The sequence below is a fragment of the Rhinolophus sinicus genome, chromosome 4, assembly GCF_057876585.1.
Source record: "Rhinolophus sinicus isolate RSI-liver-muscle chromosome 4, RSI-T2T, whole genome shotgun sequence".
Taxonomy (NCBI): Eukaryota; Metazoa; Chordata; class Mammalia; order Chiroptera; family Rhinolophidae; genus Rhinolophus; species Rhinolophus sinicus.
Genome location: NC_142504.1, coordinates 17,896,999 through 17,923,386, shown reverse-complemented (window position 1 = coordinate 17,923,386; position 26,388 = coordinate 17,896,999). Strand labels below are relative to the sequence as shown.

The following is a 26,388-nucleotide window of genomic DNA, read 5'->3' as shown; positions in this document are numbered from 1 at the left end:
CCACCAGCACCCTAAGAAGTGGCTTCCCGTCCTGGCCGGTGTGCTGCTGCACCTAATGGGCACTTGATCATCTCTGTCAGCCAGCAGGTAAGTGGTGGTCCGGACATCAGCAGTAACTGCCTTTTAAACAGTGTGGTTTAAAGAGTCACACCAGCTTGGAGCCAAGGATGGAAGCTCCAATCACTCTCTTGCAAAGTCAACACCGTGTCCCTGCCACATGTGGCTGTGGGTGGCCAGGTGGGGCTTCTGGACTCCCTTTCATATAGGGCCATAAGTAGCTGCATCTTTATGACCCCCTCAGGTAGTTGGTGGGAATCTCTCCCAGACCTCATTGTATTCATTCTCTGTTGCTACATAACAAATCCACAAGCTTAGTGGCTTAAGCAACACCGTTTATCTATAGTTTCCTAGGTTTCCTAGTTTCCGTGGCTCAGGAGTCTGGGCACAGCTTGCCTGGGTCTTCTGCTTAGGGTCTCAGAGGCTACAATCAAGCTGTCAGTTGGGCTGGGTTCTCACCTGGAGAACTTAGAAGAATCTGCTTCTAAGTTCATTCAAGTTGTTAGCAGAACTTATTTCTGGCAGCTGTAGGATTCAGGGCCCTGGCTTTTGCTGGGGGCCACTCTCAGCTCCCAAAAGCCACCCACAGTTATCTGGCAACATGGCAGTTTACTTCTTCAAAGGTACCAAGGGAGAGTCTCCTTCTCCAGACTACTAAGTGACCAAATCAAAGGAGTTACATCAATGAATATCACCTCCGCCACATAATGTAATCCAATCAAGGGAGTGACATCTGTGGCTTCTGCCATTTTCTGTTGGTTAGAAGTAAGTCACAGGTTCCATCTGCACTCATGAGGAGGGGATATACCAGGGTGTATGACTCATTGGGATTCACCTTAGGGTGTGTCTACCATACTCAGCCACTTGCTTTTGTGTCTGACACAGACTATGGGATTAGAATTCCTCTTTGATCCTTCTTGCCAAGCCTGAACTTGATCTAAATTTTTGTTACTGATCCCTGCTAATTTCTGCTTCCCACTAATTTCCCCCACTCTTTCTGCTTCCAGATGCTCTTGGACGATGCTGTGTTGGTCGCAATCAGCCTTGATAAATGTCACCTACCATCAGAGGAAACTGAGAAAAGCTAAGTGTCTTGTTCAAGGTCACAAAGATTATCATACAGATAGAATCTGAACCTGGGTCTGTTTAATCTGAAATCCCATGACTTTCTAGTCTGCTTAGTGTATATAGTAGTGATAATCCACCCAGCTACCAGAACTGATAATGAAACAATGCATGGAACGGTACTTTGTAAATTGAAGAGTACTATGCCAATACTTATTCAGAATCTCACTCATTAAAAGGACGGATTTGGGGCTTCTTAACAAAACAGCCTCACTTGCATTTGCCTTTTGAAAACTCCACATCTAGGCAAAATTTTGTTTCCAGTAGTTTCTGGCAGACGAACAACAGTTAAATCTTTTTAAATGCAGAATTCCAGTGTAATCCAACGTATAGCCTACACAGCACAGAGGGGAGAAATTAATCAAAGAAAACAATCTTGAATCTCCTCTTCTCAGTCTTCCTTTGTTCTTTTCTGCTTTCTCTCAGCAGGTTTCCTATTTAGACCTGTGATTTCCATGACTGGGCCACCAATCTTGGGAGAAGCAGGCTGTCTATTCAGACCCCCTTGATAACCAAAAGGATAAGGAAAAGCACAGCGGCCTCCTTCCTGCTCCACTTGGGGTCTTGTGCTGCCCAGCAGAGCCCAGAACTCTAATTTCAATCAGGAGGATTTAGGAGCTGAGGCAGCTGGGAGGGCCGGGGGTGGGGGCTGGGGGGAGGATGTGCGACTCACGCCCAGACAGGTCCCTGTTATAGCACCAAACTGGTGAGACCTGAATCTGGTCGCGATTAGGCTTCCGTTCTCTGGATAACTGATGCTGTTCTTAAAAGCAGAGAGGTGAACAATGACAGCATTGTCTGAGAAGTCTGGGCTTTATCTTCGGTTATTTAAGGCAATGGGGACAGACCACGGAGGCTCCCACATCTCTCTGGCGCTAAGACTTGTAGCTAACAAGGCAAAAATGCCTGCTTTCACGTACGCCTACTGCTCGGAGATAAGAAGCCATTCCTCCAATTATTAAATACTATCTATCTGTTCTAATCGCAGTGTTCTCACAGGATATTCTGCACATTTTTCCTTAACACGGCCTTAAGCGAGCCACACACGGTTGCCGCAGTGAGTGGCCTCTTAAGCTCTGAGGTAATATGTGATCAAAAGTCAGAGAGACCCGGCTTGAAAAACCTCAGCTCGCCTGTTGGGTACCGGGCTAACCTTAAGCCTCTCTGGGCCTTTCATCCTCCTCTCTAAAATGAGAATGCTACTACTGCCTAACCTGCTGGTATGCTGTAAAAATTAAATGCACAGGGCTTGGCCTGGAGCAGCACTGGCCAGCCGAACTTGCTGCAGTGATGGAAATGTTCTACATCTATGCTGCCCAAGACAGTGGCACTAGCCACGTATGGCTGTGGAGCACTTAAAACGTGGCTAGTTTGGGTTTTGTTCTCTGCGTTTTTTCCCTCCTCAATTCTAAGAGGGAGGTCAGGCCATTATGTTTCCTTACCTCAGGGGCACAAAGACCACTTTGCGGTTTCAGTAAACCTGAGCTCACTGAGGGCTCACCCTGGGTGGAAAGGGAAAACTGTGATGGAATGGAGGCCACTTTGCAGCTCCAGGATCCCTGTGCAGCTCCGTGGCTGCACCCCACCATGCCCAGTGCCCAGCTCCCCGGCTGCACCCCATTGTGACCAGTGCCCAGCTCCCTGGCTGCACCCCAGGAGTGGCAGGACCTCAGAGGATGGCACCCAAGAGGCTGTCTCTCAGGCTGCCCAACAAAATACCCAAGATTCAACTCCTGACCAGCCTGGCAGTTTGGCTTAAAGAAAATAAAGACATTTCTTCACGCCAAAGGGGACTAAGAATAACCTATCTTACATTACTATTAACATTTCCACCAGGAAATAAGCAATTCCCAGAGTTTCCCTGGGTGGGACTGAATCATACACTGGGGTGGGGAATGAGGAGAATGGAGATGGAGGAAACAAAAGAGGGCAAAACATGGCACCTATGCTGCGTGGAGGTAGACCAGCTGCCCTCACCGAGAACTCTCTTCTCTGCCTTCCCATACCAGCCACATCACAGTGTGTACTATTTTACAGTTTGCAGCCTTCTTTATTAACAGGCACTGAACTATAACAACTAATCCTTTCTGCTAGGCAAGTGAAAGACATTCACTGTATTATCATCCTCGGAGAGGACCCATCCCTGGAGGGCATGGGCAAGTAGGAAACTGCTTGCTGCCTGGCCAATATTTTAGATTTTACCTGCTGACTTCAGACTCTCCTAATATCCATATGCTAACTGTAAGCCTCCCCGGGCTGTGATGCATAAAGTTCTTTCTCTCTCTAGCACGGCCCTATGCAGGACAGTAGCCACTAGCCATGTATGGCTATGAAAATATTTAACTGGAATTCATTAAAATAAAAAATTCTGTTCTTCAGTCACACAAGCCACATTGCAAGTGTTTAAGAGACCCTCTGGGCTACTGTCTAGCCTACTGCACAGAGCAGATATAGAGCATTTCCCTTATTTCAGCAAGTTCCATTCTAGAGCGCTGTTCTAGAAGGATTATTGAATGCACATCTAGACGTGTTTGAAATGACCACTTCCTTGGTTGTTATGAGTAATAACTTATTTTATACTTAAATGAGAATAAGCCTCCCCCTGTTCCAAACCCTAAAGAGCCACAATCTGGAGCCATAATTTTACATATCACTGACAGCCAAAAATAAAAGCTAGATCTTCCCACGTACACAGCACTTGTCTCTCTTGTGGAAGGTGTAAGTGTTCGCTTCCTGGGGACCAGTGCTGTTCTGAGACGCTAGTCAGTATCTGTGAGCGGCACCACCGCTGTGTACCGAGACCCAGTTATTCCACAAAGGTGACGAGAACCCACGCTTCGGGGGGAGACAGGTAGTGCTCTGCTGCTGGGAAGTAGTAAGTCACTCCAGGGGGACTCAGTCTATAAAAGCCAAGTGACAGGGGGAGTTGCCGTAAGGGCACGGGTAATGAAAGCAGTAAGCTCCCGATTCTACTGAGGGAAGAGGGCTTGGGGCCGAATTGCCTGGGTCAGCTGTCTGTTCTGACTGACTATCTTCACAGTGGTTGGTGCTCCCCTTTCTTTTCCCAGAGACGACATGCCTTTAGACGGAACGGGGACTATTGCTGCTACATTTGAGCACTGGAGTATAACATCAGAAGCCTTTATCCTTTTTTAATAGGTGCCAGCTGCAGAATGTTCACAGAGACTTCCGGAAGTAGCAGGGCCAGAACATAGTCATTTCACCTCCATCCTAAAGAAACAGAAGCTACTGCAAAACAGCGTGTCACAGCAGACAGTAAGAGCAAAGCGCTGTGTTCCACCCACTCTGTGCCTGGCAGGTCCAGCTGGCCGCCCATGTGACCACAGCAGGCCCTCCACAGTGCATTGCCTTGTATGCACAGGGACAATTAATTGTCTGGGGTTAGATTGATGCTAATGGTTACTAGTTATTAGGCTTATGTGGACAGGCTCAGTGCTAAGCACTTCACATGCATTATGCCATGGAGCGCTCCACTAGCTCTGTGAGCGGGTCACTGTCCCGACCCCATCTCACAGTGACGTAAACAAGTTAAATGACATCCAGGCTCACGCAGTGGGAGGTACTAGTAGCTGAACTTGAACCCTGGTGATCTGACCACTGTGATGGGTTCTGCGAGTCTCCTGTCAATTCATCTATACATCTTTCCGGTTCACCCACTTTTAATCAGCGTCCCCATTCACCTGATTTAGTGGTAAAGCACGTGGACTCTAGGGCTAAACCACATGGGTTCAAATCCCAGCTCTGCTATAAGCTACTTGTGCACCCACCTGGGCTGGTTGTTGTCTATAGAAAGAGGTGATATATCTATATCTGGCATCACCTGAGAGCTGTCAGAAATGCAGAATCTCAGGCCCCACCACAGACCATCTGAGTCAGAACCTATATTTTTTACAAGATCACCAGGTTTATTTGCACATTAGAGCTTGAAATCATCACCATATCCTAGAAAATAGAGCACTGCAATGAATTACTTTTTAAGATACGTAAGACTCCCAGATGAGTGGGTTTTATAAAGCCCGACACATATAACAGGTCTAGTTCAACTGTGCGTGTGCAGTTAGCTGTGGTGCTCCTCAGAGCAATACATCCTCGCAAAACCAAAGGATATTGCGTTGAGAGACGAGGAAATGCAGCCCAAGCATTGCTGTGAGGACCCAAGTCAGGGAGGTACTGTTAGCAATACACTTCCCGTAACCCATGAGGCCTGGGAAGGAAGCATCATTTAAGGAAAATAAAACCTGTTGGCCTCTGTTCCCACCAAGATCTCATGCCTAATTAGGTCAAACCCAGAAAAGCTGGATCGTGCTCTGGGAAGACCGAGTGGCCACTGTGTTCTCTCTGGGAACCAACTGCTGCTCACAGGGGCCAGGCAGACCTTCATCTGGTCTGGTCCTCAGGTTCTCAGAGTTCTTGCCAGAGACGCTGCTTACAGGCCACTCACGAGGTGGCTTTGAATAAAGGGTCCTGAGTGGCTCCAGCGGTGTCTATTCCTTTCTCATCCTCCCCAAACTCTCCCCCCACCCCCAGTTCCTTAGAAGTTTTCCAAAAGCAGAGCTTGAGACAAGGACCCTTGTTCAAATGATTTACTCTGGGCATGCTTTCGGGCGAAGGGATATAAGTAGGGTTATAGACAAAATACAGAATCCCCAGTTCAATTCCAATTTCAGATAACCAACAAATAACTTTAGTATTAGTATAGTCTAACTATTTCATGGGACATCCTTATACTAAAAAGCTATTCGTTTGGGACCTAAATTGAATTTGAACTGGCTGTTGTTATTTTTACTTGCTAGATTTAGCAACACTGGGAAGCAAGACAGTCAAGGTAGAGAGCTAAGAAAGCAAGGAGGTCAACTCAGCTGGAGCCTGGCTTCAGTCTGAACCCATGCAATGGGCTGGCATCCTGTACTCTCAGTCCCCTCAGTCACTGCCCGTGGGCATGTGGGGGGTGGGGAAGGAGGTGCTGTTCGTGGGAAATGGGGATGGGGAGGGGAAAGGTGGATCCCACTTGGCCACAGGCAATTCTCTAGAAGCTTAGTCCTGCCAACAGCTGGTACTCAATCAGGGTGGGTTACAACAGCATCTATCCACCATACCCTCCCCTAAACAAACACACGCCTGGCAATCTGCAGGCCTCTGACAAGTCAACCTCTTGAGGGTTTTCAGCTCGAGTAGCACCCCGGATCTCTTATCCCCATTTCACTGGGAGTAGATCCATAAAGGAGGGCTTCCCAAAACGGAATAGGGGCACACTTTACCCACTACCTGCCAAATCTGCACTGTCAGCATATTAGCAGGTCGACTTAGGCTTCCTCTGGGAGCTTGCAAGAGCTGGGCTGAGCCTTTTCCTTCCATGAACAGAGTTCTTCTAGAACAGAGTCCTTGTTTCACCAGTATGGGGAGGGGGGAGGAAGAAAAGCTTCCTCCCCGCGTCCCTCCTTCCAGGCAGTTAAGGATTCATCAGTCTCCACTCCAGACTGGCTCAGCCAGCATCACTTTAGGAATAGAAAATGACATGATAGCTTATAGATAGGGCATAAATTGTACACAAGAAGCAGTAAAGAGATTCCTGGCGCTGTGTTTGCTATGCACTTGTCCATTGAAAGCCCAACAGAAAACTAAAGGTGACTAGAAGTATTCTGGACCAAAGAGTTAAAAATTCAGGCTGAAAGGAAAAGAGGGAAGATGTTGCCCATTTACTCAGCAGTGAGGCCACAGGAAATACATTCCCAACCTTCAGCACCCCCTTTTTCCTCACTGACACTGCTAGCTGTCACTCAGTTACAACTGAATCCGTTTTCCCAGAGTGTCTTGGAGCACCAGTCTTGGATTTAACCCTCGTAAGTGAGCTTCTGTGTTTAAAGGAATTAGGAAAGGTCAGCACACAGTAGCTGTTTCTTTGGAGCCTCACCACGTCATTTGCATTGTAAAGGCCCTGAGAAGTCCTGCACTTAAAAAATGAACAGGATTTTGCTAATGTATTTGTTTGCAGAACATGAGGGATTTTGTGGGATAGGCACCAGGAAGTACTGCGTAAGCCCTGCATCCAGGGGAAAGGGGCAGGGAGGCAAAAGGCAGTTACTTGAGGAGGGAAAGCCCCCCTCCCATATCTACACTAGTGAGTCTGTTTTTGTTCCTCTCATGCCCCATTACTAGTTTCCTCTGGATAAGAAATGAAAGGCAGTTAAAGGGTTAACTGGAATCAGGAGCAGTAACACTTCCCTACTGTCAGGCCTGGTACCCAATAAATCCCTCACACCGTGCCTGCCTCCTGAAATCTACACATAATAAACTGAGGAATGCAGACAAGAGCGTCCAGGTTATCTCAGAAGCTACCACATGGGGGAGCTCTTGATAAAATGACAGAAATATCAGTGGGTCCTGCAGGCTCAGGAATTGGGACAGCATTGCTCTTTTGCCTTTTGTAAAGAAAAACCTGTTCAGACAAAATGTTATACTCTATACCTCACATGAAGAAGAGAAGACAAACTCAATCGTGCTCATTCTGACACCTGGGAGAAAAAAGTCATCTTAGAAGGAAGTAGTCACCAATGTTCCATTTGCCATGTTTAACAGATTTTTATTCTATGTAAGGATGAGGGGTACAGGCAGAATGTGCTCACTTTTCCTCCAATTAAGAGTAGAAAAGGTGGAAAGTCGCATATGGGTATTATTTGAGAGACAATGAAAGGGTCTTTCTGTCCCTGGTACATTTCTTAACATAATTTACTGACACCTAAAATTCCACCATTAGAGATTTATTCCCTTGAGTTACGTCAGTGGTTCTCAGCTAGGGATGATTCTCCCCCTCTCCTCTCGTTAAAATGGATTCCTAGGTCCCACCCTCAGAGTGATTCAATAGGAACCAGAGAATTAGGTGTCTACCAAGTTCCCAGGAGATGCTGATGCTGCTGGTTCAGGGTCCCCACTTTGAGAACCTCCAGGTAAAAGTCCTGAATGAGATAATGCATGTACATAGCTATTCATACAATGCTGACATATGTAAGCCCACAGCATTCAGTACTTTTCAAACTTGGTTACACATCAGAATCCCCTCGGGAACGTGTATACACCCCAGTGCCCAGTCTACACCCCAGGTCAGTGAGATCAGAAGTCCTGGGGTGGGTCCCAGATATCACTGCTTTTGGAGGCTCCCAGTTGATTCCCGTGTGCGGCCACGGCTCAGCTCACTGCTGTCAATGTCGGAGAGAGAGTTACTCACATTCACAGGACACACTCTCATTTCTAACAGCATCTGAAGAGAGCAGGCGAGAAAGGCTCATGGGTACCAGCATGACCCCAGCTGGGAGGACACACCAGGCCTGGATGAGCACATCTGGCCTTTTATGAGAGGACCTGGCCAGAGGAAAGGCGCATAGTTCAAGAGATTCCAACTGGGCCCTGACACCTCCGCTCCCACCTCCTCACCCATGGCCTCTGTCTCCTCGGAACAGGCCTGGCTTGGTCGTCTCCACTTCCCACCTTTCCCAACCTTCTCAGTGCAGAGGCCCAAAGGTCCCCTCTGCAGCCCCACCCACTCACCTCTCTGCACAGCCTACAGCCTCATCCTGCCCCTATTCTCAGAAAAATGTCGCCACAGCACTGCCCCAGCGGGCAGCTTGCTGGGCATCGGGGGCTCATCGCTCAGTCTTCCCCACCCCCTTGACAGCTGGGGCATCATCAGTTCACTTCTGTTCCATCCCAGTGCACTACCCCGTTCCGGTCCTGGGTAGTTCTCATCTAATGTCTACAACATCTCCTACACGGGTCCTCTACCTCGAGTAACCCTCCTCAGGTCCCTTCCCACGCACCCTCCACCCCGAAGGAGTTTCCCTGCGAAACACAGCTTATTGCTCTCACTCCCTCTCATGCAAAGCTTTCAGTCAGTTCCACCCTTTCTTTCCAGCCACACAGGCCGTTTGGACGTGCAGTCCCTCCCTCCTCTCTGGGCCTTCACACAGGCTGCCCCAGGAACTAAGCCTCTCTCACACCCTCTGACTACTGCTCAGGCCTCTCAGCTCACTCGCCCCCCACCCCCAAGGCTCCCTGAAGCTGTGCTCCCTCCCTAAACGCCGTCTTCCGATAAAGGCTGTTACTATAAATACTAAGAGTCGTCATAATTATCATTTGTCTCTCCAACTAGACGGGGGAAGGAGAAAAAAAACAACTTCAATGATAACAAGAACTACATTTATAATATCAAGGGTCCGTTATTTGTCCTTAAGCCATGAAGATACGAAAGGGAGAACATGATCCCCTCCTCCAAGGAATTTGTATCTGATTGATCTGAAAGCGTCCTAAAATGTCACCATGACCTCAGGTCTAGCCCTAACTAAAAATCAGGACTAATAGTTGGATAAGAGATCTTTCAGGTATGTGATGAAAATGCTTACAAAAGTATTAAAAAATCAAAGCACATTTCATTATGCATTTTACCATATTGCCTTTCCAAAATGGAAAGAATGATACAGAAATATAAAATAAAGTGAATTATACCAATATCTGAAACTATTTGAGTCATTAGGATCAGGACTATCCCAGAACCTCCCCCCCCCCCCCCCGTCACCCCCATAAATGGTTACAGTTGTGCTAACCCGTCCTTGAGGTTGGAAATCCATGAAAGGAACTACTCCACTCCCACAGAGACATTGCTAATGCATAAACCTCCAGCCACATCTGAAACAGGTGGCCACACTGGCCCTGACCTCTGCTTCCCTTCTCTCCTGGCCCTTCCTCGACTCCCCCTCCCAGGACCAGCTGCCCCATCCGTGAGGCCTCCAGGGCCCTGCAGCTCTCCCAAGCAGATGTGATTTCCTCTTCACCCCTTGCCCCACCTATCCTTCCCGCTGTGCACGATTCCTTCTGCAGGTTTCCTGTGGAGCTGTGCATTATTATTATTTTTTTTATGTTTGACTGTGTAGAAAAGAAAGGAAGAGCTTTATTATCTGAACCACAACCTTCAGGAACACTCCTCCCTGCCACCTGTTATCCTACAAGCCAGAGCAAAAAAGAGCGTCCCTGAACAACCTGGTCACCGAGTAGGCTCCATGCCCATGGACAGTGGGAACCCGTGTTTGAATAGGAGGATCCCACTCCACCCTCCTCCTCGCCCCTGCAGAACTGCACTATACCCTTCTTTCAAAAATATTACATTCAACCTTGAAATGGGGGGAGGGGAGGATTTAAAATGAACCCCTTCACAGATGAAGATGTACAAATTGCCAGTTACGAATACAGTCAGTCACGGGGATGTAAAGTACAGCACAGGGAATATGGTCAATAATATTGTAATAACTATGTATGTTGTCAGATGGGTACTAGACTTACCAGGGGGATCACTTTATGTTATATAATGTCTAACCACTATGTTGTACACCTGAAACTAATGTAATATTGTATGTCAATTGAAATAGAAATAAATAAATACATAAAAAGAAACCCCTTCACTCTCATCTTCACAAAATGAGATGGGAGCTAAGGTACATGGTAGGTAGGCCCCACCATGCTTCATACGAGCTTCATCACAGATGAGAATCCCAGCACCTCCTTAAGAGGAAACCAGTGCTGACCGCCGCCCAGCAGGGCAGAAGCAGTGACCGGGACACGGAGACTGGAACGCTGGTCCCTAACTTCCCATGCACGTGGTCGGCAGCCTGCGGGCCCCTGAGCCAGCAGCGGCAAAGGCACAGGCTGAGAAGAGTCCTAGCGGAAAGCCCACGAGGTTTTACACTTTGCCAGGGACAAGCCACCAAATGGATCACAGAGTGGAGAGAAGGAGAAATTGGCAAGCAGTTGCAAAGACCGGGGTCGCAGGACGCGCGGGTGCACTTTCTCGTCTAGGGATTGCTGGTTTTTTTCCCACCGAAGGTGTTTTCTGAGCGTGAACAATCACGGAGCAGGCAACAGCGACACCTGCCGTTCAGAGCCGATTCCACCGGATAAAGAGAAGGCAGAAACCGAGTTCCGAGAGGCGGCATCCCCAGCCCTTGATTCCACCAAAGAAACTGAGATCCCGGGTCTGTAGCTATCTTTTCACTTGTTGTTTTTGGATTTCCCATTTACCTGGCACAATTAGGGAAGCTATTGTTCTCGTTAATAACATATTTTGATTAGTACTTATTGCAATGTTCTCGGAGCCGTTTTTAAAGAACATAATACAAAGCACAGCACTCAAACAGTATGGAAGCCTTTCTCGCACTGTAAATTGAGTCTTCCTCACACTGCAAAGGTGTAGAACACTCAATCAACGCACTTGGTATGCCTTGTAATAGGACATTGCTGTGAGTTGAATTGTGTCCTCCAGGAAGAGGTTGAGGTCCTAACCCGTGCATGTGCCCCTGACCGGAAACAGGGTCTTTGCAGACGATCACATTAATATGAGGTCATGAAGATGGGTCCTAAACCAACAGAACTGGTGTCTTTACAACACGGGACATTTGGACACAGAGACAGACGTGCACACAGGGAGAACACCACGCGAGAATGAAGGCAGAGGTCAGGGTGATGCATTACAAGTCCGGACATGCCAGATGGCCAGCAAACCACCAGAAGCCAGGAGACAGGCAGAACAGCTTCACTGGTGAGAGGAAACCAATCCTGCTGCCACCTTTTCTCGGACTTCCCACTTCCAGAACTGTGGGACAATACATTTCTAAGCCAACCAGTTTGTCGTGGCAGCCCTAGCTAACTAACACAGCATTAATCATCATGGGAAGAGTCTGCTTATATGGTAGCCTTAACTAGATAGAAGCATTTGTGATACAACCAGAGAGCACAAGTAGGTTCCAACCCATGAACCAGCTGGGTACTTTTAAAGCTCAGATGTCCACAACTTACTCACCCTGTTGCCTTGTCTGTGGAATGGGACCGCCACAAACCTCCTCAGAGTTGATACGCATCCTCAATGAGTGCAGGCACGTGAATATGGCCTAGAAGTTGGAAAGGGTGACAGCAGCACATTGTTATCACATGGAATATTGCTTTTCCTTCATCTGACCCAAGCGTGGACAGACTGGCCACCCGTGCTCAGAATAAGGCCTTTTATGTGTCCCCACAACCACCATGCTCTATGCCTCGGGAGGTTGACCCATAGGGAATGCATCAATGGCCCCTTTCTCTTGCGCTATCCGTTGGGATTGGCCAAGGGAAGGCACCAGCAGGAGATCAGATGGCAGGAGAAAGGAGAGGTCAAGGCTTTTATCCCACTGGCTGCCTCCCTTCTGAGTCATCAGGAGCTAACTCTATCTATAGAAGACTTCAGCTACCATCAGGTAACTATCCCCACACAGCTACCCTCTCAGAATTCCAGAAATTCCGTCCTCACCTTGTCCCTTCAGGTTTAGGATGTAATATCACCCTATAAGGGCTAACTCCAGGAGACTGTACTAAACATGACCAATTTACTTTAATTCTACCTACACCTTGGTAAGTAACCCTTTTAGTAAACTCATCTCAAAGTATCCCGTCTGAGAATGCCATCTTTGCCCTACCAGGACCCCGATTCAGTAATTGGTTTTAGAAAGTGACCCTAGGAAACAGCCTCAAAATGCAGTTGTGACAATGTTTTGCTTATGTATTTGAGGACTTCATAGATAAACTCCTTTATTGAGGGAAATGAAACACAGGTAATCGTGGCATGCAGTGACGTCATGGTTACCCGAATTATTCACCAGTGGTAATAGGGGATGGAGTATTGGTGAAGTGCAAGACACTGGGAAGTCAAGTGACTGTAGTAGCCCTCCTTGGCTACAGTAAAGATACCGTGTTTCCCCAAAAATAAAGCCTCGCTGGACAATCAGCTCTAATGTATCTGTTGGAGCAAAAATTAATATAAGACCCAGTATTATATTATATTATATTATATTATATTATATTATATTATATTACATTACATTACATTATATTACAAGACTGGGTCTGATATTATAGTAAAATAAGACCAGGTCTTATATTAATTTTTGCTCCAAATGACGCATTAGAGCTGACTGTCCAGCTAGGTCTTATTTGCAGGGAAACAGGGTAGTGATTGGGGTAGACCGAAAATTAAAAAGAAAGAGAGAGAGAGAGAGAGAGAGAGAGAGAGAGAGAGAAGGGAGAGAGGGAGGGAGGGAGGGAGGGAGGGAGGGAGGGAGGGAGGGAAGGAAGGGAGAGAGAAAAAGAAAGAAAAAGGAAGAAAGAGAAAAAAGGCACAGGACTACTATTCAGGCATAAAAGGGAAGGAGATCCTACCACTTGTGATGACCCGGGTGGACCTCAAGTGCTGAGTGAAGGAAGTCAAAGATTGATAAATATTGTATGATATCACTTATATGTGGAACTGAAAAAAAATGAACTCATACAAAGAGAGATCAGATCTGTGGTTGCCATAGGTGGGGGGTGGAAGAATTGAGTGAAGGTGGTCAGAAGGTACAACCTTCCAATAATAAGATAAATCAGTCCTGGGGACCTGGTACACCATGTACCTCTGGTTAGCAATGCTATGTTATATATTTGTGAGTTGCTAAGAGAGTAGATCTTCAAAGTTTTCATCACAAGGAAAAAAACTTGTAACTATGTGAGGTGGTGGCTGTTCACTAAATTTATTGTAGCAATCATTTCACAATATCAAATCATTAAGTTCCACACCTTAAATTTATATGTTATACGCGTATGTCAATTATATCTCAATAAAACTGGAAAACGTGGACACAACACAGTTGATACTTGAACAACATTGGTTTCACCTGCATGGATAAATTATACGAGATTTTTTTTTCAATAAATACTGTAAATGTATTTTCTCTTCCAGTGGTTTTTTGTTGTTGCTGTTTTGGCGGGGTTGTTTGTTTCAGTTGGGGAACATTGGGGAACAGTGTGTTTTTCCAGGACCCATCAGCTACCTGTCAAGTTGCTGTTTTCAATCTAGTTGTGGAGGGCACAGTTCACAGCGGCCCATGTGGGAATTGAACCGGCGACCTTGGTGTTATGAGCACTGTGCTCTAACCACTGAGCAAACCGGCCGCCCTCCTATGTATGGTTTTTCTTAATAACATTTTCTTTTCTCCAGCTTACTTTACTGTAAGAATACACTATATAATATATATAACATATAAAATATGTGCTAATCGACTGCTTATATTATCAGTAAGTCTTCCAGTCAACAGTTGGCTGTTAGTTAAGTTTTGGGAAAGTCAAAAGTTATAGACAGATTTTCAACTGCATGGGGGTCAGCGCCCCTAACTCCAGTGTTGTTCAAGGGTCAACTGTAATTTGTACTTCCTCCTAACAACAGGTAGAGTTTATTTCTCTGCCCCGATTCTGGCCTTAGCCATTTTTTTCCTAGGCCATTGGGATATTAACAAACATGACACTAGCTGGAGCTGCAGAAATGCTTGTGCATTTGTAGCTTGCCTCCTCTTGCTGCTGTTGGCAGCCCTTGGGCCACCATGTGAGGACACTTGGGCTGGCCTCCTAGAGGATGAGACCACATGAAGAGAGGCCCTAGCCATGCCAGGCCATCTCCAACACCATAAATAAGGCCCCAGACATAACATTCTAGACCATCCAGCTCTAGCCAAACTGCCCAGACCTGAAAAGAGTGACTAGCTGACCCACAGAATTGTGAGCAAATGATTGTTCCCTTAAACCACTCTAGTTTCGGGTGACCCATTACACTTCAAAGGCTAACTGAAACAGTAATTACAGAGATTGTAGGGGCCGTTGACTTTTCTAATGGCACTAGAGAGAGTGCAGAGGGTAAAGGAGATATTGAAGGCCATGAATGTCCACCTGAGAACAGAAATTGAAAGTCAGTAGTCTCTAGGGCCATTTTGAAGGAACCCTGCATCTCCTGGAATCCCAGGCAGACGTGACTGGGAGCCAAAGCCAAGCCCAACACCTGGTGGCAGGGTTGCAAAATTGCAACAACAAATGAATATTCAAGCCCACCAGATCTCTCAAACTAAGACAGTTTCAAAGTGTAGTTCCCACAACAGCAGCCAGTGTCAGTGGGGACTTGTTAGAAATACAAATTCTCAGGCTCCACAGAAGGTCTACTGAATCAGACATCCTGCACTACACTGAAGCTCAGATGAGAAAGCAGGGGGACTCTGAAACGAGGATATTTGGTCAGACATGGATGAAGCTGAGAATTCTGAACCCCTCAACTCCCCTTAAACCTGCCTCGTCCTCAGAGGGAGTCCCTCTCCCATCCAAGGAAGCCACCTACACCTGCATAAAACTTTGCAATGACTACCAGTGTCACCGGAGGCTCACAGGATGTCCAAGAGAGGACATAACTGGCAGCAGTGGCGACCGGGTTCTTGTTTCTGTACAAGAAAGAATTCAAGAGCAAGACAAATGCAGGAAAGAGAAAGAGATGTGTTCAAAATGAAAGTACACACTTGAAAAGAAAGTGTAGGCCGAACTCAGAGAACCAGTTACCCCGAGGAAGTCATGATCCGGGGTTTTTAACCCTCCCAGGGTGGGAATTGGTGCTGTCCCTATGATTCACTCATTTCCTTTCCCTGGGCAGGACCCTCTGTTTCCCCCTTTTTCTTCCTTATGTGGTTCCTCCAAAACTTTCATGGCGCCAGATGCATGATGGGAGCCATAGTCACCGCACTGCAAATGACATTATGATGACACTATAATTAGCTAAAGGTCAGTCCCCAGTCATAAGGATTAGCGTTGATGGGTGAAACGGGGTCTTGTTTTTCTCCAGCTGTAGGTGCAGTATACGGTCACCTGTTACTTGTGTAACCACTGAGGCACCTCACATCGTACCCTGGAGCGGGTTGTCAATTTCCTAGGCTATCATCTAACCTACCTCACCAGGATATGCCTCCAGCCCTACAAGAAGAATTAGATCCCAACGTAGGTGAGATAAACACTAGGCCTGCTCTGACCTCATCAATCGAAGTGGCAAGAGCCCAGGGAGCGTATATAAGAACGCATTCTAAGGGTGACACATGAAAGAGGATGGAATCTAAGCAGTGGTATGAGAGAGCCGGCTGGAACTGGCTTCTGACAACCAATTGTTAAATTTTCAAGAAATTTATGAGACACGTGTTACATATAGCCTTAATAACACTTAAATCCCATAAACTTACAAATACTATGTTAAAAATAAAGGTAATACTCAACACTCATCACTCCTAGATACCTTCACTACATTTTACTAGTATCTGTGTTTTTGAGGTTATTTGCCTCTACTGCATCTATGTAATGGAAATACTATACGATGGTGGGCCACTCTGCATCTCTTCCCAAACCTGTGTTCAGTAATAAGATATTTATAGTTTGACATGAGCAATGGTAAGAATATTTACAACTTGGAAATTGGCAAATGCTATAAGTCAGGGCTTTATTTTTTTTCCCGGTGTGCTGACTATTGAACATTTACCAGCATACTACTGACTACAAGGCTTGAAAAGACTCAATGTTTTTCATGGGCAGACTCGCCTGACATTCAGGATGTGATATGTTGGCTCTAGAACCTAGGAGTGCCATTAAGTTGACACCTGGATTCAGTGGTCACTGTGTTTGTTTCCTATTGCTGCTGTGACAAATTATCACATAGTTAGTGGCTGAAAAGAGCATGAAGTAGTATCTGGAACCTAAGTTCAGGACGTAAGAAGCCTAAAATGGGTCTCCCTAGGCTAAAATCAAGGTGTTAGCAGGACTGCATTTCTTTCTGGAGACTCTCGGGGAGAATCTGTTTTCCACAGAATCTGTGCTCCACATTTCTTGGCCTGAGTCCCCTTCCTTCATCTTCAAAGCCATGATAGCCAGTCAAACCCTTCTCACAATGCCATCTTTCTCACACTGACTTTTCTGCTTCCCTCTTCTGCATGTAAGGACACTTGTGATGACATTGAGACCACATGGATGACGTAGACAGTCATCCTTATCTTGAGGTCAGCTGAGTAGCACCTCCATCCCATCTGCAACTAGCCTGCCTCCCGTAGTAGCTACTGTCAGAGTGGATATCAGAACCTTCCCCCCGTCCCCACCCCCACCACACGCACACACACACACACACAATCTTACCACGCTGTCTATGCACAAAAGCATTGAAAAGTGTATTGGGGACAGGACAACTACACAGAGCTCTTTGAAAAGCTCTGTGGTGGCTGTCCTCTGCAGAGAGAGAAGTGGGGAACGAATGCCAGCCATACCCTGAAAGCTTCTGACCTCACTGGATATCGTTCCAGTCAAAGGAGGGATGCCAGCTGACAATGGCCTCAGCCTTGCCGAGAACCCTATGCATGTGTCTTACTTGGAAGTGATAAGCCTCAGAGATTACTTGCATCAGGCCAAAGGCATGATTTTGTATAGGTGCTTATATTATTTGTTCCTCTGCGTGTTCCAACCTCCTTGCAGTTAGTTTGGGGCTGCGTGATTCAGCTGTGGTCAATCGGAGATGAGCAGAGAAGTCCCAGGCCAGGCCCCTCGCAAATATTCCATGGGACCTTCCATCTCTTCCCCTGCCAAGGTGACTTTACAGGACACATGCTCCCAGAAAGTGAACTTACAAGATGGAGGAGGGCTGTCTGATTTCACTAGATTTTAGGCTTATAAGAAATATATCATTTCTGTGTCAAGTAACTGAGATCTGGGGTTTTTTTGTTTGGTTTGGTTGGGTTTGGTTTGGTTCGGTTCGGTTACTATAGCTTAGCCTATCCTGACTCATACATGTAACCAATTCCCCCATTCTTCTAATGTCCATAGAAGAGCAACTTGAACACATGGTTAAGAGCTCGTTTTGATAGTGGCAAAAATCACTGTCGTGGAAAAGAGGATGTTGAAAGAGTGAGCATCTCATTTCTCCAGATGGACTGCAGAACCCTCATCACTTCCTTCACCCTCTCTCATCTCCTAATCAATTTTGTAGTTAGAACAACAGCATCAATTCTTTCCTTTCTGAGATGAGGAAAAATGAGAAAATGTACCCATAATACCTTGTTTCTGAACAACCAGCACTCATGCCAAGTTGAAACCCATCAGCAACCACCCACACCTCATTTTAGGGGGTACTCTCTGTAGCCCTCACAAGGTTTCCTTGTTCAAGTGGCCGATACACAGGGCTGTGCTGCCAGTTTCATACCCTTCCTTATCCTCGTCGCCTACACTGACGGCTGCAGGCAGTCAGAGAGCAAGAGGGATCGAAGTTCCTTGGTCGCACCAATGAAAATACATGCTGGAATTCACTTATGTCAAGATTTTAGGTAGGCACACTCGATTCAATTTAGTAGGGAAAAAAAACCCTGCGCTTAGTTATTACCTCAAAAAACAGAATATCAGGACGTCCCATGATGGTCAAGGCAAAGCACTGAGGACTAGATAAGTTTCACGTGAAGGCAGGTGGCGAGAAGAGGAAGTGTCTTGGGCCCCTATGCTGTTACCACTTGGGCTGTGTCATGCCCTTTAGGTAGCTGGAGACTGAAAATCCCAGTGTGAAGAACTGGATGCTGGGAGGCAGGAAGAGCCGGATGTGGACTTTCTTTGCTGAAGAAGAGAAAAATAAAAGATCTTTTCAGAATCATTCCTTTTCTCTTGTTTTTCATGTCCCAACAATTTGGCTCATTGTCAGAACCTCAAAGTCATCCTGAGAAGCTCCAAGGAAATCTTCAGAACATATTTCCCTCGTATCCAATCATCGGCCTGTCTGGGCTTGGTCTCCTCCTTCGTGTGGAGTCAAAGGCTGTTCCTGGGAACTCTCTCAGCCCTTCCTCTCTGGGCGCCTGTGTCCATCTGTCATGAGCAAGGAGCCCAGGACAGCTCCAGGGTTTGATTGCAGTCAGGAAAAGTTAGAATCAGACTATCCCATCCCATCTACCGGGGGTGCCAAAAAATATATATACAAGTGGACTCTTGCTCACTGTTACTCAAGCAGTAGTTCACCGTAATCAGAAGTGTCTGGACACTGATGGTAACCACTTCGGGCACCTCTTGTCATGGCAGAAGTCAAACTTGGCTTGTATTCATTTTTTGTTATCGGTATCTATTGAGTGTTACAATTTTAATCGCTTTCCTTTCTTAAAACGTGTATACATACTTTTGGCACCCACTGTATATTTCATGCCCTTCCTTTGCCCTCCACATGGCACACCTCACCCTTCCTAGGGACCTCGCGAGGCAAGTGAACAAATCTGGCAAGCTGTGTTAACTGTGCAGCAAGGTCCCCTCAAACGCCCTGACGGGAGAGCCGAAGCACGCCTGTGGGAACCCAGACTATGCTCTAAGACGGTTTGCCCTGAAGCGGGCCGCCCCGCCTGTGTCTTGTTTTGCCAGCGTTGTTTCACAGTGTTTGACTTCACCTTCACATGACTATTCTCATCATTGAAGGACTTCGTGGCTTTATTCTTTATTATGTTTTACTTTACTTGTGCTTCCAAACAAGGAGATAACTGATAATAATAGGTGACAAAGTTAAAATTTTTTAAAAAGCTCTTTGATGTCGGAGTCCTGCTAAATTTACTCTCCATCTTACAATGTATGTCACCTGACATTTGGTACTCAACTTAAAGGGTATTGTTGAGCTTTCAGTACTTTCATTGTGGGCACAATCATTGGATAATAATTAATAATTTGCCATTGATAATCCACTGAGTATTCCAAAGATATTTTCTAGAGATGATTATAGAATGTTACACTAGTTTTGTCATAGCAATTTTTGTACAAATTTCATCAGTATGAATATTAACTTTTCTTCATAAAGGGATATATTAAGATATTACAAATACCCATATAAAACATTAAGCCATTATGCCATTTTTTCCCCTAGATGTCAAAAATATTTTTAAAATTAGGGTTAGAAAACAGAAAACGGAAAACCACTAAGAAAGAAACTGCAGGAAAATTATTTGGATACTTGAATATGCTTTGGGGGAAAATACAAGGAATATCAGAGAGAAGGGAAAGGAACCTGAGAATCCCTGGTTTTTATGGAGTGCAGAAGGCGTAAGTCACAGGTGGGCGTCCTCTACCTCTGGGCCAGTCGTACTGAGGAACAGTAATAAGGCAGGAAGAGACAAAACACCTATGAAACCATTACTCTGAATATACTATCTTTAACCCCAGTATGTGACCATGTAATTTGAGTATTACAGAATGGGACACTCTGGTTGAAAATTATTCACCTCTGAAAAGTAATTTCCACTCTCTAAGGACAAAATGGGCAGGAAGTTTTGAGAAACTTCTTACACTCCAATTTTTCCAAATGGGGGGGGGGGTGAAAATCACTAGATTCTTGCTATTTTATTCTACCTCGAAATAGTCTGTTTTGTTTCTGTTTTAAGCTCTGTGTGGGTAAGTGAAAACCTGAAGTGTGAGGATGCATGCAAGACTGGTAGGAGGCAGCCACAGATTCTCCATAAATGCAACAGAAAGAAAGTGCACACCCAGGGTAGGACTCCATATTCAAATGCAAAGTCTCACTTGAAAAGATGTCATTGTCAATACTGCAGAACAATGTCACATAAAAGCAAGAAAATATATCAATCAGCCTCTGGTGAACATATACCAGGCATCACTCAATTTGAAGCAACATCGAACGATCAGGGATGACTGTGATAACATGTGCTGTCCTCATTTGGCAGAAACTACAGCAAATACTGATAATATTATGGCAGCACATTTATGCAAAATACAAACATCAACTCCAAATAATTATTTAGGGGACAGACAAAGAGCTGACAAATGAAAAAAATGACAGATGTGATGAAATAAATCAGTTTGAATAAGAGAAAAAATGTTTTGAACAACATTCAGTTGTATTGGATGTAAATCCTGATGCAAACTTTATAGAACAGATAATAATTACCATTAGGTTGTTCATTCCCCAAATATAGCTATTTCCTTACATGCACATTTGATCCTTCCAATGTGGTCTAGTAGACCATATGTGCTGTCAATGGGCCACTTATAAAAACTATGTCTAAATAAAACATAATTTAAGGTCCAGGAATACTATAATGCTGCAAACATATATAGAAAACAATGACTTGCAACCAGAAGTCCTCTAAAATACTTCTAGGGCATTCTATATTTCTTATTCTGCATTCACTTGATAGTGAATAACACAGAAAATATTTTTGACATTTTGATGTTTTTAAATATTGCCCGAGACCTTTACAGTTACGTGAAATATGGAACTGCATTAAGAAAATATATTTACCAAACCTAAATCTGAGGCCATTTTCAAAAGCATGATGGAAAGGAGCAGTATGCAATACTCACTTAAAAAGGGTTGATTTTTTTTGGTAAAGCTTTTAGAATGCAAGCCAAAGGTATGCTTCTGAAAATATCAACTTTAAATTGTATTCACTCAGTACTAATTTTAGGTGCTATGTTAAGTAAAATTAGTGATACAAGCCAAATGATGCAGGAACAAAATTCAATATGCATACTGCTCTTGAGAGGATCAAAAGAATTTAAAAATCCTTTGAAGAAAATCAGTGATCACATTTATCAAACATCTGTTACTGATGTTAAACAAATTGCAGAATCCACCATTAAAAAAAAAAAAAAAAAAAGGAGGAAAAAGATTCAAGTGAAATTCTCATAATCAGACCTTCCGTGATTGCAAACTAGATTTTAAAATCAATTTGTTTTTTCTACATTAGATATAGTAACTTCATTATTAAAATAAGATTTACAATACTGAAAGGATGTGATGGACATCCCAGTTTTCTGGATGACATATAACGAGAAAAATTAAGATAGAGATATGCCACTTCAATTATGCAGTATGCCACTGCTTCAGAATGTCAAATTTACTACTGAAACTAACTTACAAACATAGTGGGAGATGTGATATTGATAGGTCACCATGTATGAGGGACTGAAAACTTTACATTGCTTTCTAAATTCTAATGTGTGTGCCTCTTAGGCATTGCAGTATATTTACAGCAATAATTCACTAGGAATTTCCTAATACTTTTGTAATTTTCAGGATATAGTTCACTTGGCAGTGGGAAATATAATCAGTGGGAAATACAGCCTCTCAAAATTAAATTTTATTAAAAAAAAACACCTACCCAAGTTAATGCTATATCTGAGGATTATAGTATCACAGAAAGACTGCCAAATATAGCCAGCATTTCTACAGAAAATGAGATACTGGAGCAAGTAAACATTGAAACTGCCAAAAGATACTCTTTCTGTGAAAGCAAGACAAGTAACTATTTTAAAACAAAGTATTATATCCTAGCGATACTGAATTCCGAATAGTCTGATGAAAATGTAAAGTTTTATATTATTGGATCATCAGTAATTTAATTTGTTTAATTCATACCAAACCAATGTGAACTTTGTTTGTTATAATATCATTGACATAATTTGTATTGCTGAACAATAAAAAATATGCTAATAAAAACAACAACAACATGATTTTGCTTGAGTAAAGGTATCTTTTTCTAATCTAGACAAAGCCACTGTGCAGGCTACCAGTATTCTAAAACCCACCCCTCTAACCAGGATATAGATCTTTAAAATAGAGTGTGTCTTTCTTGTTGTCGCTCATGTATATGAGAAGGATGGGCCATTCTTTACCTCTGCCCACTCTCCACCCACCTCCACAGGATATGGAACCGGAGTCCAATTTATGTGATCTATGAACTCTCCTACAGCGGTTGAAAAAGTCTGGATGCATGTGCCTTTGTACCTTTTTCCCTAGGACAACTGTCTATGGCTCTAAAAGATCAAGAACCACTTATTTTGTGCTGCAGCAGTGGTTCTCACACGTCAGCATGTGTTAGAATTACCTGGAAGGCTTATCAAACCACAGATTACTGGACCCACACTAGGCCTTCCTAATTCAGCACATCTGGAGGAGGACCCAAGGATTTGCGTTTCTATCAAGCACCCAGGGATGCTGTTGCTGCTGATCCAAGAACTACATTGGAGAACCCCTGCTTTACAATGTCTGCAGTGGCCGTGATCAATAGACCCAAAGGGGCAAAACCCTGTGTATAAATGGCACCTGTGTTTACCAGCAGAGGGCAATCCCACATTTATTCCAACGTGTGTCAATAGCATCTCCCATCACTAGGTGGCAGCATCTGCACACAAATCTCTACATCCAGGTCTCCCCTAAATTAAAAAAAAAACTAATCACAAAAGCAAGATAAGAAAGCCCTGTGAGCAGCGTTTATCTACAAATTGGATGATAACCTAATCCTGACAAAAGATCAAAACGTTTATCTGTTAAGAGTACATACCCTTGCAAATCAGGCTTCAGGTACGAGGAAAAGACACCATTTAGCAGACAGATAAAGGAGCTGGATGCTATGTGGCCCTACAGCCTCTGGCCTGACACCCCTAGGTGGGGTTTCATACTTCTCGTCTGGTGGTTTGGAAATGTCCTTCTGTGGGAAGTCCTGGGCTGGATGCTACAAAATTCCCCTGGGAGCTTATTAAATATGCAGCTCCCTCTCCCTCCACATTCTAATAAGTACATCTGGGATTACGCACAGGGTGTCATATTTTTAACAGGCATCCCAGTCAATTCTGAGGCACGGCCGTGTTTGGGCTACTAACATAGATACACTTAATAAACATAAACCAATGCTCATGCAGGAATGTCTGGATATTTCCACCTTTCATAGAGTGGTTCTTTCTAGGTTCCGATGTGGCGACAATTCCAAACGTAGGAGAGCTGCACTGTCCAGCACAGTAGCCACTGGCCACATGTGGCTACTGACAGCTGAAATATGGCTGTTCTGAATGGAGACATGCTGTCGGTGCTAAATAACACCAGATTTCAAAGGCTCGGGATAAAGAAAAAGAATGTAAGCTAATTTTAATGTGGCTACTAGAAAGGTTAAATTACATATGTGGCTCATGATCTATTTCTATTGGACAGCGCTAGTTAGAGGGTATAAATAACTTTGACGAGAATGGCAGGGCAAAGTGGAAAGCAGAGATAGCAGGCGTCAGGGAAAGCTGTTTTGACCGCCTTCTAACAGTACTCCTGGCAGTTTGGCCTGGAAAAGAAACCCCCCTCCGCCGGCATCCACTGGAGGCCTACAGCAACCTATCCAAGATCAAGTTTGCAATTTGAGCCCAATCCAGGAAACACCCCCTCTCCAAACAGGTTGAGTCTGAAACGAAATGGGCATGAGCCACTTTCCAGGACTCAGAGGGCAGGACCTCATAGGAAAAAAGTGTGGCTCCTCCAAACGGTTGTTGGTGTGTGGGCCAACCCACTGGAAGCTATTTCACTTCTGCAATAGCTACACAACTCTACTTTTGCAATAGAGAAAAATGCGACTGCTTATAATTAAACAAAACCGAGTCCGTTGCTTATGTAGTTGTTGGAATAAGAGTGTGTTCAGAGAGCCTCTCTGAAGTACTAGTCCTGGGCTCCAAGAAAGAAAGGCAGGGTCAGCCTTCGCGGTGGTCCTCAGCGTGGCCCACTGGGCCACCAGCACCAGTAGCATCTGGGAACTTGTTAGAAATGCAAAGTCTCAGGCTCGACCCCAAACCTCTGCCAAACCTCAGCAATCAGAGATGCTGGAGGTGGGGCCCAGCCACCTGGACTTGGACCAGCTGTCCTCAGTCCTTACAGGACTGTCAGTGTAAGAAACATCCAAACCTGTAGAGAATTTTAATAAGAGTTTCTTTGAGCCAAACTGATGACATATGCTGGGGAGCAAGATCGCAAGTGCTTTACAGAAGAACAGTTTTGCAGCTTCTTGCATGTGTTTGAAAGTAAGGAGGGAACATACATGGAGGTGGGAGAAGGCAAGGCAGGGATTGGGTTACAGGATAGTTAACAAGATTATGAGCTCTCTTGAGGGTTAATACCCCCTTTGAGGGGTATTGCTTCTGGCATTTCAAAGGTATGTGAACCTAGAAGCACAAGAACAATGGACAGGGCTGGCTTCCAACCTTTCACTAAAGAAATGACAGCGCTGGCACAGACTACCTACCATCACCTGTCCATCTAGGAATTTATGATCAGATCACCCCGTGAGGTTACTTTCTATAGAAACCCTTTTTCATCCACAAGGTGCACCTTAAGACAGAACCAATGATCTAGAGAAAGAGCAGGACATATAAAGAGAAGCCCCAAGGGCACTGAAAGAAGTTGCTCTCTGCTGTCATTGGGAAGCTGTGTGGTGAGCCCATTAAGAGACCAGATTTTGGTTGGAGTCTGGACCACCTGGGTTCACAGTCAAACTCCATTCCCTTCTGCCAGGATAGTCACTAAATTTTTCTGAGTCCGTTCTGCCATCTGTTACATGGAGGAAAATAATACATGCTGTGTATGATTACTCTTGGGAGTAAATGAGCTAATTAGTGTATGGAAAAGGCTCCCCATGGTTCTTGGCACAGAGCAGGAGATTAGTATTAGTTAAGGGAAGGTAAGACATCCAGAATGCTGAGAAATCACTCTGACAGCATCTGTGGAATCACTCTATCTAGTGCCATTATCTTATCTGTGCCCGTAGCATACTTGCTTTTCTCATGGAAATTTCTTATTTTCCAGTATTAATCAGTGAATCTACAACAGTTTTATCTCATCTCATTCTTGCTTAATTGACTCAAAGTTTTATCTTCTTACTGAGTCAGATTTGACCTCAGTGAATTCGCTACCTGATTTTAGAGGTTCCTGCTTTCCTTGCCTCTCGCACTATGGCTTCAGAGGTTGGTTTGATCAAGTGAAACCAGTTTTCCTAGTGTGTTTGTGCTCACTCCTGGGTTTGTTGCTCTCCTAATTCTCACAAAACACCTCCTGTTTTCATATCCGAACTGTTGGCTGACACGACTGTGACTTTGGAACGTGGAAGGGTCCGTCCAGGGTCTAGAAGCAGCAGGCTTTACTCTGTAGTTTTGTTTGTTTGCTTATGTGTTTGTTTGTTTCCTGGGCCTTTGAAGGAGAAGCATTGCAGGAAAGAAGCCATGTACCGGGAAGTATCCTGTTTGAGGGATCTGAGATGGGCTCAATCACCAAGAGATACACATCAAAGTGGCTGTCCTCAGCATGCACTACCAGTATGGCAGAAGCCCACTTTCGGCCAACAGGCAGCAGAAACACCCAGAACAGGCCAAATTAGGAATCTGAAACCAAGAATACCATGGTTCTCACCCCTAACTGGTTTCCTCTTTCAGGGGGTGTGTGTTTATCATCAATGATCTATTTCAGTGTCCTGTGCATAGGGGTGGATATTATTAGTGCTAAGACATTTTAGCCTACGG

General features: G+C 44.8%; 1 protein-coding gene across 1 annotated transcript in view; it reads right to left on the bottom strand.

Annotated features, from left to right (window-relative positions):
* Positions 1 to 26,388, bottom strand: part of RAPGEF5 (Rap guanine nucleotide exchange factor 5) — a 418,760-nt gene that overhangs the window by 295,384 nt on the left and 96,988 nt on the right. Inside the window, exons 3-4 of the mRNA XM_074340846.2 lie at positions 18,467 to 18,690; positions 12,044 to 12,131 (exon numbers count right to left, since the gene is read on the bottom strand). The gene's annotated coding sequence lies outside the window, so the exon portion shown is untranslated. The remainder of the gene's footprint in view (positions 1 to 12,043; positions 12,132 to 18,466; positions 18,691 to 26,388) is intronic.